The 16,798-nt window shown below is 46.5% G+C and overlaps 2 protein-coding genes across 3 annotated transcripts in view; both read right to left on the reverse strand.

Moving 5' to 3' along the window:
* The window catches only part of LOC120999664 (oocyte zinc finger protein XlCOF6-like), a 2,208,135-nt gene that overhangs the window by 531,147 nt on the left and 1,660,190 nt on the right, over positions 1 to 16,798 (reverse strand). The gene's annotated exons all lie outside the window — the stretch shown is intronic.
* LOC120999668 (zinc finger protein OZF-like) overlaps positions 1 to 16,798 on the reverse strand; it is a 230,237-nt gene that overhangs the window by 206,540 nt on the left and 6,899 nt on the right. The gene's annotated exons all lie outside the window — the stretch shown is intronic.

Here is a 16,798-nt window from a genome sequence, read left to right on the forward strand (position 1 = left end):
TCTCCAGCCTGCCAGCGGCGATCGTTCGCTGGCAGGCTGGAGATGTGATTTTTTTTAACCCCTAACAGGTATATTAGACGCTGTTTTGATAACAGCATCTAATATACCTGCTACCTGGTCCTCTGGTGGTCCCTTTTGCTTGGATCGACCACGAGAGGACATAGGTAGCTCTGTAATAAGTAGCACCAATCTACACTACACCCCCCCTGTCACTTATTAACCCCTTATTCACCCCTGATCACCCCATATAGACTCCCTGATCACCCCCCTGTCATTGATCACCCCCCTGTAAGGCTCCATTCAGACATCCGTATGTGTTTTACGAATCCACGGATCCATGGATCGGATCCGCAAAACACATACGGACGTCTGAATGGAGCCTTACATGGGGGTGATCAATGACAGGGGGGTGATCACCCCATATAGACTCCCTGATCACCCCCCTGTGATTGATCACCCCCCTGTAAGGCTCCATTCAGACATTTTTTTGGCACAAGTTAGCGGAATTTTTTTTTTTTGTTTTTGTTTTTTTCCTTACAAAGTCTCATATTCCACTAACTTGTGACTTAAAATAAAATCTCACATGAACTCATCATACCCCTCACGGAATCCAAATGCGTAAAAAATTTTATGCATTTGGATTCCAGACTTCTTCTCATGCTTTAGGGCCCCTCAAATGCCAGGGCAGTATAAATACCCCACATGTGACCCCATTTCGGAAAGAAGACACCTCAAGGTATTCGCTGAGGGGCATGGCGAGTTCATGGAAGTCACAAGTTAGTGGAATATGAGACTTTGTAAGGAAAAAAATATATATAAATCATCATTTTCCGCTAACTTGTGACAAAAAAAAAAAAGTTCTATGAACTCACTATGCCCATCAGCGAATACCTTAGGGTGTCTACTTTCCGAAATGGGGTCATTTGTGGGGTGTTTGTACTGTCTGGGCATTATAAAAGCTCAGGAAACATGACATGTGCTCAGAAAGTCAGAGCTGCTTCAAAAAGCGGAAATTCACATTTTTGTACCATAGTTTGTAAACGCTATAACTTTTACCAAAACCATTTTTTTTTATCAAAGACATGTAGAACAATAAATTTTGAGAAAAATGTAAATAGAAATGTAGTTTTATTTGAAAATTTTTACAACTGAAAGTGAAAAATGTCATTTTTTGGGCAAAAATATCAGTAAATTTCGATTAATAACAAAAAAAGTAAAAATGTCAGCAGCAATGAAATACCACCAAATGAAAGCTCTATTAGTGAGAAGAAAAGGAGGTAAAATTCATTTGGGTGGTAAGTTGCATGACCGAGCAATAAACGGTGAAAGTAGTGTAGTGCAGAATTGTAAATAGTGGTCTGGTCATTAAGGGGGTTTAAGCTAGGGGGGCTGAGGTGGTTAAAGAGGTTGTCCGGGGGTCTGACACCCGGCACCCCCGCCAATTAGCTGTATGTGGAGATAGCGTGCCTACTGCGATGGGGGGGTATAGGTTTACCTGTGTATTATGCTTATCCGAGTAACCCCCCCATCCCCCGTGAAGTGAGTAGTATCTCATTGTTTATATATATGCCTGCCGGAATCTAACAACGAAAGTGTGAAAGTTCCCTAATTTAGTCCGTTACTATGAGCAGGTAAGTTCTAGAGTCAATGGATGTCTTATATCTGGACTTCTCCAAAGCATTTGATACTGCACCACATAAAAGGTTAGTACATAAAATGAGAAGAGAAAAAAGTTCACAAAGCCCAGCTTACAGAAATATAAAATCCAGCTTTTATTGTTCCAAGACGTAAAATCCAAAATAGCAAAAAAAAAGTCTACGCGTTTCGGGTCAGATAGCGACCCTTAATCATGACAAAGAAAATGCTGTAGATTGCCGAGAGCAGGGAGCGTGTGTTATTCCCTGAGGTTCAGGGCAGGCCAGGATGTGGCTCCCATTGCCGCTGACTACCTACCATAGGGAGACTGCCAACAGGATGTTTACTGCTTGATGGACTTTAGCAACTGCTCACTGGTGTGGCTACTCTCGCCCAGGCCGATCAGCTCCAACTCATCATGGCAATGCTTGACCTGACACATGTGATAGGAAGGAGTGGTAGTGCCAGCGACGCTGTTTACTGCCGCTGTTGGGGACAGGACTGTGTCCATGGAGGAGGAGGCTTATAAGTGCTTGCTGAGGGAGCCAGCCCGATTATATGGTGGCGAGGGGCTCAAAAGGACTCGTGAGAGTACAAGGCTCTACTACAATGGTACTATAGCAACTGGACTGCCAGTAGTAACATGCCCAGGTGGAAGTTCAGCTTGTAGACAAGCTAATTGCTGGTGGAGAAAAGCTTTTTCATGGCCAAACATTGTCTCACAATGGAGCAGATGACAAGGAGGATAAGAAGAAGATGATGATGATGATGACAAAGATACCATATTGCCTTAGGATAGACTTGTTCTGATTGGGGATGGTGGCCAGGTGTATTTTCAAAAAGGATCTGGTGATGCCGCCTCATATGCTTCAATAGAGCTCTGTTACTTATGATTGTATTTGAACAGCCATGGCATATTTTAATCCTGTATGTCTTGCACACCGCTGTGGTTTTGTGTGCCCGCCTTGAGAAGAAAAAGCGCCAAGCACAGAGCTACAGGCAGCCAAGCTCGGCTTACCTCTGGCACATTTTGGGCCTAATACACTGTTAGGCCTGGCCTTCTGCCAATGTCGATAGAAAGACCACGGCACTCAAGAGAGAATGTTGCATAAATATCTTATTTATTTTCTTCTTTTTTTTTTATGTATATACAGTATATATATATATATATAGTGTGAGGCAGTGACAAGCCTCATTTATGAGGGAAGATATGCGTCTCCTCGAATGGTGCCGGAAACCTATTAGAGGAGGGCGTTCACCTGGCCTGAAGTTAGGCCAGGTGCAATCACTTAGGGATAAAGCAATCCTCAGTGTGTGAGAGGAAGAGTTAGGCCCCAGGGAACAGACCTGCAGAGAGTCTGTGTGGTCCCAGCCAGGAGGGCTGGGTGGCCACAAGGCTGAAGAAGCCTGAGTTTTGGGGGGGAAGGCCCAGTGACGCCTGAAGAAAAGAGGTGTCGCACGGTCAAAGTCAGGAGGACTGCTGGACTATATCTCCCCAAGGTATTGCGTGGTCACCTTCAGGAGGACTGGTGGACCGAGACTCCAATGGGTTGCATTGGTCACAGTTAGGAGGCTGTCTGAACACTGAGGTGAATTAGGGAGACCTCGGTATAGTGAGTGCCTAGCCGGGCAAGCGTTTATTGTTTCGCATTAATGTAACACGTTGTGAGGTGAAGCTGCAACTTCATGGTGCCAAGTGATGCCAAACTTGGAAGTGTAATGTACTGTGTGAAAAGTTCTCATCTTTCAGATCACTCTATGAGGTTTGGCTAATGAGGGGTTTTTCTGGGAGTAAAATACAGATCACCTGTCTTCGGGACAGGTCATCAATATCGGATCGGTTCTGAAATACGCCACCACCACTGATCATCTGTGTGGAGAAGCTACGGCATTCTGGTGACCACTGCGGCCTCCTCACAGCTTTCCAGGTACAGCGCCGTTCATTGTATAGTGGCCGTGTCTGGTATTGCACCCCAGGTCCATTCTCTTGAGCTGCACATAGGCCATGTGACGTCACTGCCCTAGGAAGAAGCTGAAGCGCTGCCTAGAGTGACATGGCCTCTTCAAACTGCTGATCTCCGGGTTTGGCAGAAGTCCGACCCCCACTGATCCGATATTGACTCGGGTACAATCAACACAGACCTGAATCAAAATCTGGATTCCTCTTCCTCACCACTCTGGTCAGTATTGACTGGTTGTGGCAGGAGCAGCGCTGTATAATACAGGCCCACAAAATTCTCGAGACTAAGACTCTTTCCTCTAATCGCTGGTGTTCTGCTCCGGGGTCAGTGATGGATCCGAGGTTTGTCCTGCTGCTCGCACAGCTGCAGGTTTGTTACTATCACATGTGTGTGCAATTATTTACCCCCAACTGTGCAAACCCCAATCCCTGCGGCCATCACTGAACCCCCAATATCATCAGCATTAAAGGGCTATTCCCGTCACATAACGTGAGGTTCTATCGCTAGGACTGGTCATCAGTGTGCGGTAGGTGGGGGCTCGTCTCTATCAGGACCCCACTAATCCTGGGAATGGAGGGGCTGCAGAGCTGCTTTACTGCTGAATCTCCTCCACAGTCCCTGCTCATTAGAGCTCCGGCCTCCGCTGTGCAGGGACAGTGAGGAGAGGACACAGCGCTGAAGCCCCTTCATCTAGAAGAGGTTGTCCCCACCGACCACACACTGACTCCATATCCTAGTGATATCACAGAACACTGTGTGATGGAAGACCCCTCTAATCCAGGAGAACAGCCCCTCTTACAGGGGTCTGGGGGTCTCCTAATATTCCAGGGGGAGAGCAGACATGTCTGAGGAGAACTCCCCTCCTGACCTCCAGACTGTGTGAGCAGAGACTCTCTCTGGCCGGTGTTCTGAGAAAAAGCCTTAACTTGAAAAATACCCTTACCCCACGTGACTTCCGGGTGGTGCGCGCAAGCGCAGTACCGCGGCACAGCGCCTTCTCGCACGCGCAGTACCAGGGCATGGGAAAGGTAAGGTTACATTGCGCGCTGACTCATGGATGAGTGCACGGACTGCGCGCGTGCACCCAACTGCACATGCGCCCTCAGGGTTAAGGAGATTTCACGGTCTTTGTTCTTTGTTAAATCTCCATAACCTCACACTGCGCACAAGCGGATTGTAAAATCTTCTTATCCTCCCTACACAGCGCGCTTCAGATTCATTGCTGGCTGGCTTCGATTAGGATCAGGTCGGTCTCTCCCTGCTCCCAGCAGGGGGGTGGGTGCAGCATATTGGGGGGGCATTTCTCCATCAGGAGGGTGTTTGCAGCATATTGGGGGGCATTGCTACATCAGGGAGGTGTTTGCAGCATATGGGTGGGCATTTCTCCATCAGGGGGGCATGTGCAGCATTTTGGGGGCATTGCTTCATCCAGGGGGTGTTTGCAGCATATCAGGGGGCATTGCCACATCAGGGGGGTGTTTGCAGAATATTGGGGGGCATTTCTTCATCAGGGGGGCGTGTGCATCATTTTGGGGGCATTGCTTCAGGGGGGTGTTTGCAGCATATTGGGGGGCATTGCTCCATTAGGAGGGTGGTTGCAGCATATTGGGGGGCATTTCTCCATCGGGGGGCGTGTGCAGCATTTTGGGGGGCATTGCTTCATCCAGGGGGTGTTTGCAGCATATTGGGGGGGCATTGCTTAATCTGGGGGGTGTTTGCAGCATATTGGGGGGGGCATTTCTCCACCAGGGGTGTGTTTGCAATATATTGGGGGGCATTTCTCCACCAGGTGTGTGTTTGCAGCATATTGGGGGGCATTTCTCCATCAGGGGGGCGTGTGCAGCATTTTGGGGGGTATTGTTTCATCCAGGGGGTGTGTGCAGCATATTAAGGGGCATTTCTCTATTAGGGGGGCGTGTGCAGCATTTTGGGGGGCATTTCTCCATCAGGGGGGTGTTTGCAGCATATTGGGGGGCATTTCTCTATTAGGGGGGCGTGTGCAGCATTTTGGGGAGCGTTTCTCCATCCGGGGGGTGTTTGCTGCATATTGGGGGCATTTCTCCACCAGGGGGGTATTTGTAGCATATTGGAGGGCATTTCTCCACCAGGGGGGTGTTTGCAGCATATTGGGGGGCATAGCTGGCTGGCTTTGATCAGGTCGGTCTCTCCCTAAAAATTTATAACACCAAAAAGGCCCTTTAATCTGTGTTCAATAAGAGAAACTAAGTTTTATTTTTGTTTTTAAGTCTAAAATCCACCATCTCATATTGTCGTTTCATCACTGTAATGGATCTCCTAGCACCCTGAACGGGTACCTCCGTTGATAGATGCTCCTAGTGCTTTCCGAGGACTCCAAGCACTCCACTTGACACCGTACGCACTGCAGACTCCACGAACCGCCGAAGCTTGGTTGAGGTCTCACCGTCTCCTACCCACCCTGGACCTACGACAAGGCTCCAGGCTCCAGTGGGTCAACCTCTCCTAAAACCAGAGAGCAGGATCAGCTCTTACAAGAGCTAGTAGTAAAGCCAGGGGAGTATAGCAAATCTTCAGCGTATAGCAATCCCCCAGTGTTGATCAGTTACCCAAACACCAGCCTCAACATGATGAAGGATAAAACAGGCACAATACATCCCCATAATGCATCATGGTTTCCTCCTCTCTGCCCTGGAGACACCCAAGGAGTAATTCAATTATCTCTCAAGACAAAGGGAAATCGCCAATACACATGTGGGGACAACAGGACAGAAATCACCATTTAAACATGCAATGTCACAACCCTTACAGTAAACACAGACATTTAACATATCCCCAGATAGCTCAAGTCTGAGTGCATATTATTAGGTGAATGGCACTCAGACTACAAGAATACAATAAAATTAGCTATCTGGGTACCCTCACATAACATAAAATACAATTCCAAAGACAGATTTAAGCTGTGCGGCCGGTCTGTCTTCTCCTTTAAAGTTAGTATGGGCCATAATCCTGAGGCAAGAGGCTGATAGCCAGGCCCCTCCGAAACCCAGTGGCGAGGTTGGTTTTGCCACAATCACCTACGTTATAGGGCATTGCATCAAATGCGGTTGTTATTATTAATACAAAAGTTAGAAAAATATCATGTCAAGGTGTCTACAATATACTTTATTTGAGAAATGAAAGTAAACATTGGAAACTGGCTTAGAAAAGCCAGTGTGGTTTCCAACATGGAGAAATTTCATTCACCTGTAAAGAAAAGCTGTATGGCATCAGGAAGGCAGCATCTTTATAATATAATGGTCTCTCTCTCTGGGGGGTCCACGCTTCGTAATCACTAGAAGATGAAGGTTACGTCATGTCTGCAGCACGTGTTACCAATCAGCTAAGTGGAAGTTTTCTGTAGAAGAAGGTAATCTCCTCTCTTTAAGCAGGTGCGGTAAATGGTGGTGGGTTTGTCTCTGTACTGGAAGCGTCAGTGAAGGAAAATTTTATAGGATCTCCCTCCTCACAAATCTAAGGAAACACAGAACAGAAGATTGAGGATGGTGGGTAAGTAATAATGAAACTGGAGACCCAAAAGCAACTTTTAAAAATTAATTCCCTTTTTACGATTTCAAATAGGTGCTAATTTTACTGCTTGTAAATAGTAAGTATTTTATAGAGCTCAAACATATTATGCAGCACTGTCTACAGGGTGCGCCATTTATATGGATACACCTTAATAAAATGGGAATGGTTGGTTATATTAAGTTCCTGTTTGTGGCACATTAGTATATGTGAGGGGGGGGAAACTTTTCAAGATGGGTGGTGACCATGGTGGCCATTTTGAAGTCGGCAATTTTGAATCCAACTTTTGTTTTTTCAATAGGAAGAGGGTCATGTGACACATCAAACTTTTTAGAATTTCACAAGAAAAACAATGGTGTGCTTGGTTTTAACGTAATTTTATTCTTTCATGAGTTATTTACAAGTTTCTGACCACTTATAAAATGTGTTCAATGTGCTGCCCATTGTGTTGGATTGTCAATGCAACCCTCTTCTCCCACTCTTCACACACTGATAGCAACACCGCAGGAGAAATGCTAGCACAGGCTTCCAGTATCCATAGTTTCAGGTGTTGCACATCTCGTATCTTCACAGCATAGACAATTGCCTTCAGATGACCCCAAAGATAAAAGTCTAAGGGGGTCACTGGATTTGCGAAATTGCTACATGATGATGTGTTTCCCTCTTTATGCACTGAAGCTGGCACGTTCCCTGAGTTTTTCCAGCAAGGTGGTGCACCACCACATTATGGGTGTCAGGTCCGAGCATTCCTAGATGAACAGTTTCCTGGAAAGTGGATTGAAACCCCTTCCTCAGGTGCAAGTAGGTGACAGAACTTTCAGTGTTATTTGGTCGGGCCGAATGCGGCTCTACGAATAGTGAGGCCAGAACAAGTACAGGCGATAGTAGATTGGCTGACAGTGCCTCCAGTTCCTTCACATTGTTTTCCACCCAGTCCCTTGCTGAAAGATCAATGTTGGCCCCTGCAGCCCATGGCCATCAGTCTTTCACCTCACCCCCTTGCAGCCAAGCAGCCAAGCAGTCTGAGCCCCAAGTCATGCAGCAGTCTCTCTTGCTTTTTGATGACTCTGCTAGCAGGGTTTCCCAGGGCCATCCACCTAGCCCTGCCCCAGAAGTGGAAGAGATTGAGTGCACCGATGCCCAACCACTTATGTTTCAGGATGAGTACATGGGAGGACCACCGCAGCATGTCTCGGATGATGATGAAACACAGGTGCCAACTGCTGTGGCTTTCTGAAGTGTGCAGACCGACAAGGAGGGCAGGGGTGAAGACTTGGTGGAAGATGATGTGGAGGACGATGAGGTCCTCGACCCCACATGGAATCAAGGTCATGCGAGTAACCTGTCTAGTTCAGAGGAAGAGGCAGCGGTCGCACAGAGCCACCAGCACAGCAAAAGAGGGAGCAGGGTGCAATAGCGGAGCGGCCGTCCCCTAGACAGTACGCCTGCTACTGCCCACCGCACCAAGGGACCGAGCACACCAAAGCCAGCTCCAAGGAGTTCCGTGGAGTGGCAGTTCTTCAGACAATCTGCTGACGACAAGACATGAGTGGTTTGCACGCTGTGCAATCAGAGCCTGAAGCAAGGCACAAACGTTCTCAACCTGAGCACAACCTGCATGACCAGGTATCTAAGTGCAAAGCACGAGCTGCAGTGCAGTAGACACCTCAAAAACCAAAAAAGGTCTCTGGCTCTTCCTGCTTCCTCTTCTGCTGCAATCTCGGCCTCTTCATCCCCCTCTGGTCACCAAGCATCTCCACAATGCCCCATGGAAGCATTCAGCTGTCTATCTCCCAAACACTGGAGCGAAAGATGAAGTACCCCCCTACCCACCCACGATCCCTGGCCCTGAATGCCAGCATTTCGAAAATTCCTGGCCTTTGAAATGCTGTCATTCCGTCTTGTGGAAACTGAGAGTTTTAAATTTAAAAACCTTATGGCGGTGGCTGTCCCACAGTACGTCGTTCCCAGCCGCCACTACTTTTTCAGGCGAGCCATTCCTCCCCTGCACAACCAAGTGGGGGACAAAATCAGGTGTGCACTGTGCCACGCCATCTGTGGCAAGGTCCACCTAACTACGGATACGTGGACCAGTAATCACGGTCAGGGACGTTATATCTCCCTAACAGCACACTGGGTAAATGCAGTGGCGGCTAGGCCTGAGGCGGATAGCAGTTTGGCGCATTTCCTTCCACCACCAAGGATTGTAGGGCGTTTCTCTTTGCCTCCTGTTGCTTCCTCCTCCTACTCCACTTCTTCATCCTCTACCGGCTCCTCATCCGGTCAGCGTAACACCTTCACCACCAACATCAGCACAGCCAGGGGTAAACGACAGCAGAAAGTTTTGAAACATATCTGTTTGGGGGACAAACCCCACACAACGCAGGAGCTGTGGACGGGCATGGAACAACAGACCGATGAGTGGTTGGTGCCAGTGAGTCTCAAGCCCGGCCTGGTGGTGTGCGATAATGGGTGAAATCTCGTAGCAGCTCTGGGCCTTGCCGGTCTGACGCACATCCATTGCCTGGCGCATGTGCTGAATTTGGTGGTGCAGAGGTTCCTGAAAAATTACCCCAATATGTCAGAGCTTCTGCAGAAAGTGCGGGCCATCTGTGCGCGCTTTCGGCGTTCTCACCCTGCTGCTGCTCGCCTTTCAGCGCTGCAGCGTAACTTTGGCCTTCCCGCTCACTGCCTCATATGCGACGAGCCCACAAGGTGGAACTCCACCTTGCACATGCTGGACAGACTGTGCGAGCAGCAGCAGGCGATAGTGGAGTTCCAGCTGCAGCACGCACGGGTCAGTCGCACTGCGGATCAGACCCACTTCACCACCAATGACTGGGCCTCCATGCGAGACCTGTGTGCCCTGTTGCGCTGTTTCGAGTACTCCACCAACATGGCCAGTGCCGATGATGCATTACTATCCCACTTCTATGACTCCTTGAAAAAACACTTCGGGCGATGATGGAAGAGGATGTGGCACAGGAGGAGGAGGAAGAGGGATCATTTCATAGGGTTTCAGGCCAGTTATTCACAAGTGGCTCAGAGGGTGGGTTCCTGCACCAACATACGCCAGGTAGACAATTGTCCAGCCAGGGCACAGTTCTGGAGGAGGACGAGATGGAGGAGGAGGAACCATAATCACAGCAGGGTGGCACCGAAACCAGCTCATGGCCATCACTGGTGCGTGGATGACGATTCACCTCCCACAGAGGACAGCTTGTCGTTGACTCTGGGCAGCCTGGCACACATGAGCGATTACATGCTGCAGTGTCTCTGAAACGACCGTCGAGTTGGCCACATTCTAACTTGTGCTGATTACTGGGTGGCCACGCTGCTGGATCCCCGTTACAAGGATAACGCACCATCCTTAATTCCATCACTGGAGCGTGATCGGAAGATGCGTGAGTATAAGCGCATGCTGGTAGACGCGCTGCTGATGGCATTCCCACCTGACAGCGGGGGCACAGTGGAAGCACAAGGCGAAGGCAGAGGAGGAGGAAGAGGTCGCCAACGCAGCTGGGGCACCACCAGCACCTCAGAAGGCAGGGTTAGCATGGCTGAAATGTGGAAAAGCTTTGTCAGCACGCCACAACAACCAGCAACACCAGCTGATATGGAACGCTTTGCAGCTTAGTTTGCTGTTTATTAAAATTCCTAGATCCTTTTCCATGTCAGTGTTACCGAGTGTTTTACCATTTAGTATGTACGGGTGACTTGCATTATTCCTTCCCATGTGCACAACTTTACATTTGTCAGTGTTAAACCTCATCTGCCACTTATCTGCCCAAGCCTGCAATCTATCCAGATCCCTCTGTAGTAGTATACTGTCCTCTGTAGTATATATATACAGTATACTGTCCTCTTCAGTGTTAATTACTTTACACAGTTTAGTGTCATCTGCGAAAATTGATATTTTACTGTGCAAGCCTTCTACAAGATCATTAATAAATATATTGAAGAGAATAAGCCCCAATACTGACCCCTGAGGTACCCCACTAGTGACGGTGACCCAATCTGAGTATGTACCGTTAATAACCACCCTCTGTTTTCTATCCCTCAGCCAGTTACTTACCCACTTACAGACGTTTTCTCCCAGTCCGAGCATTCTCATTTTATATACTAACCTTTTATGTGGTACAGTGTCAAATGCTTTGGAGAAGTCCAGATACACGACATCCATTGATTCGCCGCTGTCAAGTCTAGAACTTACCTCCTCATAGAAACTGATTAAATTAGTTTGACATGACCGATCCCTCATGAAGCCATGCTGATATGGTGTTATTTGCTTATTTCCGTCGAGATGCTCTAAGATAGCATCTCTCAGAAAACCTTCAAACAGTTTACCCACAACAGATGTTAAACTTACCGGCCTATAGTTTCCAGGCTCTGTTTTTGGACTCTTTTTGAATATTGGCACCACATTTGCCATGCGCCAATCCTGTGGGACATTCCCTGTCAGTATAGAGTCCGCAAATATCAGAAATAAGGGTCTGGCTATGACATTACTTAATTCCCTTAGGATACGGGGGTGTATGCCATCCGGTCCTGGCGATTTGTCTATTTTGATATTTTTAAGTCGCTGTTGTACTTCTTCCTGGGTCAGACAGGACACTTTTAATGGCGATTTTATTTCAACATTCAGCATTTCAACTGACAGTTTATTTTCTTCAGTGAATACATTGGAGAAAAAAATATTTAACAGCTTTGCTTTCTCCTCGTTGCTCTCTGCGACTCCCCCCTCATTACTCTTTAAAGGGCCGACACCTTCAGATTTATACTTTTTAACATTTATATAATTGAAGAAAATTTTAGGGTTAGTTTTACTCTCAATTAATCTCTCGGTCTCTAGTTTGGCCGCCTTTATTTGTTTTTTACATGTTCTATTTTTTTCCTTATAGTTTTTCAGTGATTCCGTGCCACCCTCCTGTTTTAGTGATTTATATGCTTTCTTTTTGTCATTTATTGCTTTCTTTACAGTTATCCACATTGGTTTCTTTTTGTTCCTTAACCATTTATTCCCATACGGTATGTACCTCTCACAATGAGCTTTTAGGATGCTTTTAAAGATATCCCATTTTGTGGCTGTATTTTTATTTGTGAGGACTTTATCCCATTTAGTTAGGCCTATGGCCTCTCTTAGTTGGCTAAATTTAGCTTTTTTGAAGTTTGGTATTTTTGTTCCTCCCTGTAGAAACGCTCTTTTGAATGATAATTGGAAGGTTATTACTTTATGGTCACTATTTCCCAGGTGTCCCCCGACCTGCACATCTGTTGTTCTGTCAGGTCTATTGGTTAATACTAAGTCCAGTATGGCCGTCCCTCTAGTCGGGTCCTGAACCAGTTGGGAGAGGTAATTGTCTTTGGTTATTGCCAAGAACCTGTTTCCTTTATGAGATGTACAGGTGTCAGTTTCCCAGTCTATATCTGGGTAGTTGAAGTCCCCCATAATAACCACCTCATTATGATTTGCCGCCTTGTCTATCTAGTTTAGTAGTAGATTTTCTGGTATATTAGGCGGTTTATAGTAAACTCCTATTAGTAATTTATTGTTGTTTTTAGCTCCATGTATCTCTACAGACATGTATACCGGCCTCACCCAGCCATTCTTATATTCCAGCGCACTTTCTCATTGTTTTAGTTTTTATATTTCCCAATGTTTTGTGGTCTACCCAAATTTAAGCAAAAAAATAAAAAATAAAAACCAAAAACCAGTGTTGGCTACCTCCTCCTCCACCGCCGCTTCCACCTACACTGCCACGTCCACCGCCTCCTCAACCTTTTACTCCTTATGGACCTCCACCTCCTAGATCAAGATTTACTTTTTTTTTTAACGTATTTTATGTTATTTTAAGTCATTTCACTAATTCGTCTGATACATTGTTGGGTGACATTCACAAATTTTTGGCTGTGATATACCCCTGCTCTACATTGTGGACAGGGAAATACATTTCACTAATTCGTCTGATACATTGTTGGGTGACATTCACCAATTTTTGGCTGTGATATACCCCTGCTCTACCTAGCAGACAGGGAAATACATTTCACTAATTCGTCTGTTACATTGTTGGGTAACTTATCTTTTGCGCTAGAAAGTACATTTGCGGCCTACACTGCATTTAGGACAGTATGAATGGTGAGGCCAGAACAAGTACAGGCGATAGTAGATTGGGTGGCTGACAGTGCCTACAGTTCCTTCGCATTGTCTCCCACCCAGTCCCCTGCTGAAAGATCAGAGTTGGCACCTACAGCCCATGGCCATCTGTCTTTTAACTTACCCCCTTGCAAATCAGGAAAGCAGTCTGAGCCCCAAGTCATGCAGCAGTCTCTTCTGCTTTTTGATGACTCTGCTAGCAGGGTTTCCCCGGGCCATCCACATAGCCCTGCCCCAGAAGTGGAAGAGATTGAGTGCTCCGATGCCCAACCACTTATGTTTCAGGATGAGAACATGGGAAGACCACCGCAGCACGTCTCTGATGACGACAAAACATAGGTGCCAACTGCTGCGGCTTTCTGCAGTCTGCAGATTGACAAGGAGGGCAGAAGTAAAGATTGGGTGGAAGATGTTGTGGAGGATGATGAGGTACTAGACCCCACATGGAATCAAGGTCATGCAAGTGACGTGTGCAGTTTGGAGGAAGAGGCGGTGGTCGTACAGAGGCACCAGCACAGGAAAAGAGGGAGCAGGGTGCAAAAGCGTCTGTTACATTCTCAGGTGACATTTTACAATTTTTGCCGTATACAAACCCCTGCTCTGCATAGGTGACAGGGACCTAATTTTTGTAAAATCGTCTGTTCAATTGGTGGGTGACATGAACCCAGTTTTGCCGTGAATAAACCCCTGCTCTGCATAGTTGACAGGGCCCGAAATTTTAAAAAATCGCCTGTTCCATTGGTGGGTGACATTAACCCATTTTTGCCGTTGAAAAACCCCTGCTCTGCATAGGTGACAGGGACTTAAATTTCTAAAATTCATCTTTAATTGAAGCGTGCCCCTTCCTTTCATTCGATCCTTCCGCTTTAACAATTTGTCTCACATTTCCGCCCGATCACATTTCAGCCATTGACCTCCCTTGGATGTGGTATCCCTTTCTCACGCTCCCTCTCCGACATGGAATCCTGATTCCCCGTTACCTGTCATCACCATGGTAGGCGCATAAAAGAACATCGAAAGTTGATAGAGAAGATATCCAATTGGCTCGTGGACGTCACGGGAACGTGCGATCAGGCAGAAGTTATCTAGAGTCAACAAAGCGGCAGCAGGGCCTCTCCTGTCTAACGTTTCCTGATCCAAAATACTGCAGCGACATTCCCTGTAATTTTTTATTAATCGTTCCAATAACAGGGCATCTTAAGAGTCCTGTATTGCTATTTATCGTCACTACCTCCCCGAGTCGGGAGTGGGTAATTGCCGCTCGCCCCCTCCTTTACTTGGATGCTTCCGCTTTAATAACTTGTCCCACATTTCTGCTCGATCACATTTCAGCCATTGACCTCCCTTGGATGTGGTATCCCTTTCTCAGGCTCCCTCTCCGGCATGGAACCCCGATTCCCCGTTACCACCATGCTAGGCGCATAAAAGAACATCAAAAGTTGATAGGGAAGATATCCAATTGGATCCTGGACATCATGGGGGCGTGCAACATGGTGGAGCAGTATGTGTGCACACACCTACACGTACTGACTGATGGGTCTGCTCCCTTCAACTTCTGGGTCTCCAAATTGGGCACATGGCCTGAGCTTGCCCTTTATGCCGTGGAGGTGCTGTCCAATGTATTGTCTGAACGTTTGTTTAGCACGGCAGGAGGGGGTTATCACAGACAAGCGCAGACGCCTGTCCACAGCAAATGTGGACAAGCTGAAGTTCATTAAAATGAACCAGGCAGGGATCCCACAGGAGTTGTCCGTACCTTGTGCAGAATAGACATGTATACCTGCCTCACCCAGCCATTGTTGTACTCCAGCGCACTTTCTCTTTGTTTTATTTTTTAGATTTCCCAATGTTTTGGGGTCTTCCCAAATTTAAACAAAAAAATAATAATAATAAAAAAAAAAAAAAAAACAGTATTGGCTCCCTCCTCCTCCTCCACCGCCGCTTCCACCTACACCACCACATCCACCGCCTCCTCAACCTCCTACTCCATATGAACCTCATCCTCCTAGATCAAGATTATTATTTTTTATTTTTACATATTTTATGTTATTTGAAGTCATTTCCCTATCCATATTTGTTTGCAGAGCACTTGCCATGCTCTTACCTACATTTTGCTGCCATTTGAAGCCCTCTAGCCCCTTCCATGACTTTTTTAGAGCAATTTTAGTGCTCCAAAGTTTGGGTCCCCATTGCCTTCAATAGGGTTCGGGTTCAGGGTCAAGTTGGGGTCCCGAACTCGAACTTTTTTGTGAAGTTCGGTCGAACCCGAACATCCAGGTGTCCGCTCAACTCTACATAGGAAATAACGGAAGAATGCCTATATTGTGACTTCGAGTCTTGAAGTTTCGGTCACTTCAGACAGAAGACAGAATTGCTAATTTATTCTTAGTTGCCACTGAAAAAAACGTAATAACGAGTGACCATAAAGCGGCATTTACTCTAAAATTATACCACTGTAAAATACAAGTTGTCTTGCAAACATCAAGCCCTCACAGAACTCCATAGAAAGAAAAATAAAAAAGTTATGGGTCCTGGGAAGCGGCAATGCAAAAAAAAAATTATTTAAAAAAAAAGGGGTTTTTATTGCAAAACAGTAGTAAAACTATATGTATTTGGTATCACTTTAATCATAGTGACCCAGAGAATGAAGATATTATGTTATTTATACCAAAAAATGAACGCCATAAAATGTATAACGTAAAAACGCAGTGGCAGTATTACTGTTTTTCCCCATCTCCCTCCCAGAAACAGTTAATAAAAGTTAATCAGAAAGTTATGTGTACCCCAAAATGGAACCATTAAAATCTACAACTTGTCCCGCAAAAAGCAAGCCCTCATAAAGCTATATAGACGGAAAAGTAAAAAAGTTATAGCTCTTGGAACGTGACGATGAAAAAAGGAAGAAAAAACGCTTGGTCAGTAAGGCCCCTTTCACACAGGCGAGTATTCCGCGCGGATGCGATGCGTGAGGTGAACGCATTGCACCCGCACTGAATACCGACCCATTCATTTCTATGGGGCTGTTCACATGAGCGGTGATTTTCACGCATCACTTGTGCGTTGCGTGAAAATCGCACCATGCTCTATATTCTGCGTTTTTCACTCAACGCAGGCCCCATAGAAGTGAATGGGGTTGCGTGAAAATCGCAAGCAAGTGCGGATGCGGTGCGATTTTTCACGCACGGTTGCTAGGAGACGATCAGGATGGAGACCCGATCATTATTATTATTTTCCCTTATAACATAGTTATAAGGGAAAATAATAGCATTCTGAATACAGAATGCATAGTAAACTAGCGCTGGAGGGGTTAAATTTTTTTTTAAAATAATTTAAAGAGGACCTTTCATCTGAATCAAGTAAGTAAACTGAATATACATACATGGAGAGCGGCGCCCAGGGATCCCCCTGCACTTACTGTTATCCCCGGGCGCCGCTCCGTTCTCCGGTTATAGGCTCCGGTAAAGTCACAGTTAGGCTCCACCCATTGGAGCCTGCCGCGGTCTCC

Source organism: Bufo bufo, chromosome 4 (genome assembly GCF_905171765.1).
Source record: "Bufo bufo chromosome 4, aBufBuf1.1, whole genome shotgun sequence".
NCBI classification, from domain to species: domain Eukaryota; kingdom Metazoa; phylum Chordata; class Amphibia; order Anura; family Bufonidae; genus Bufo; species Bufo bufo.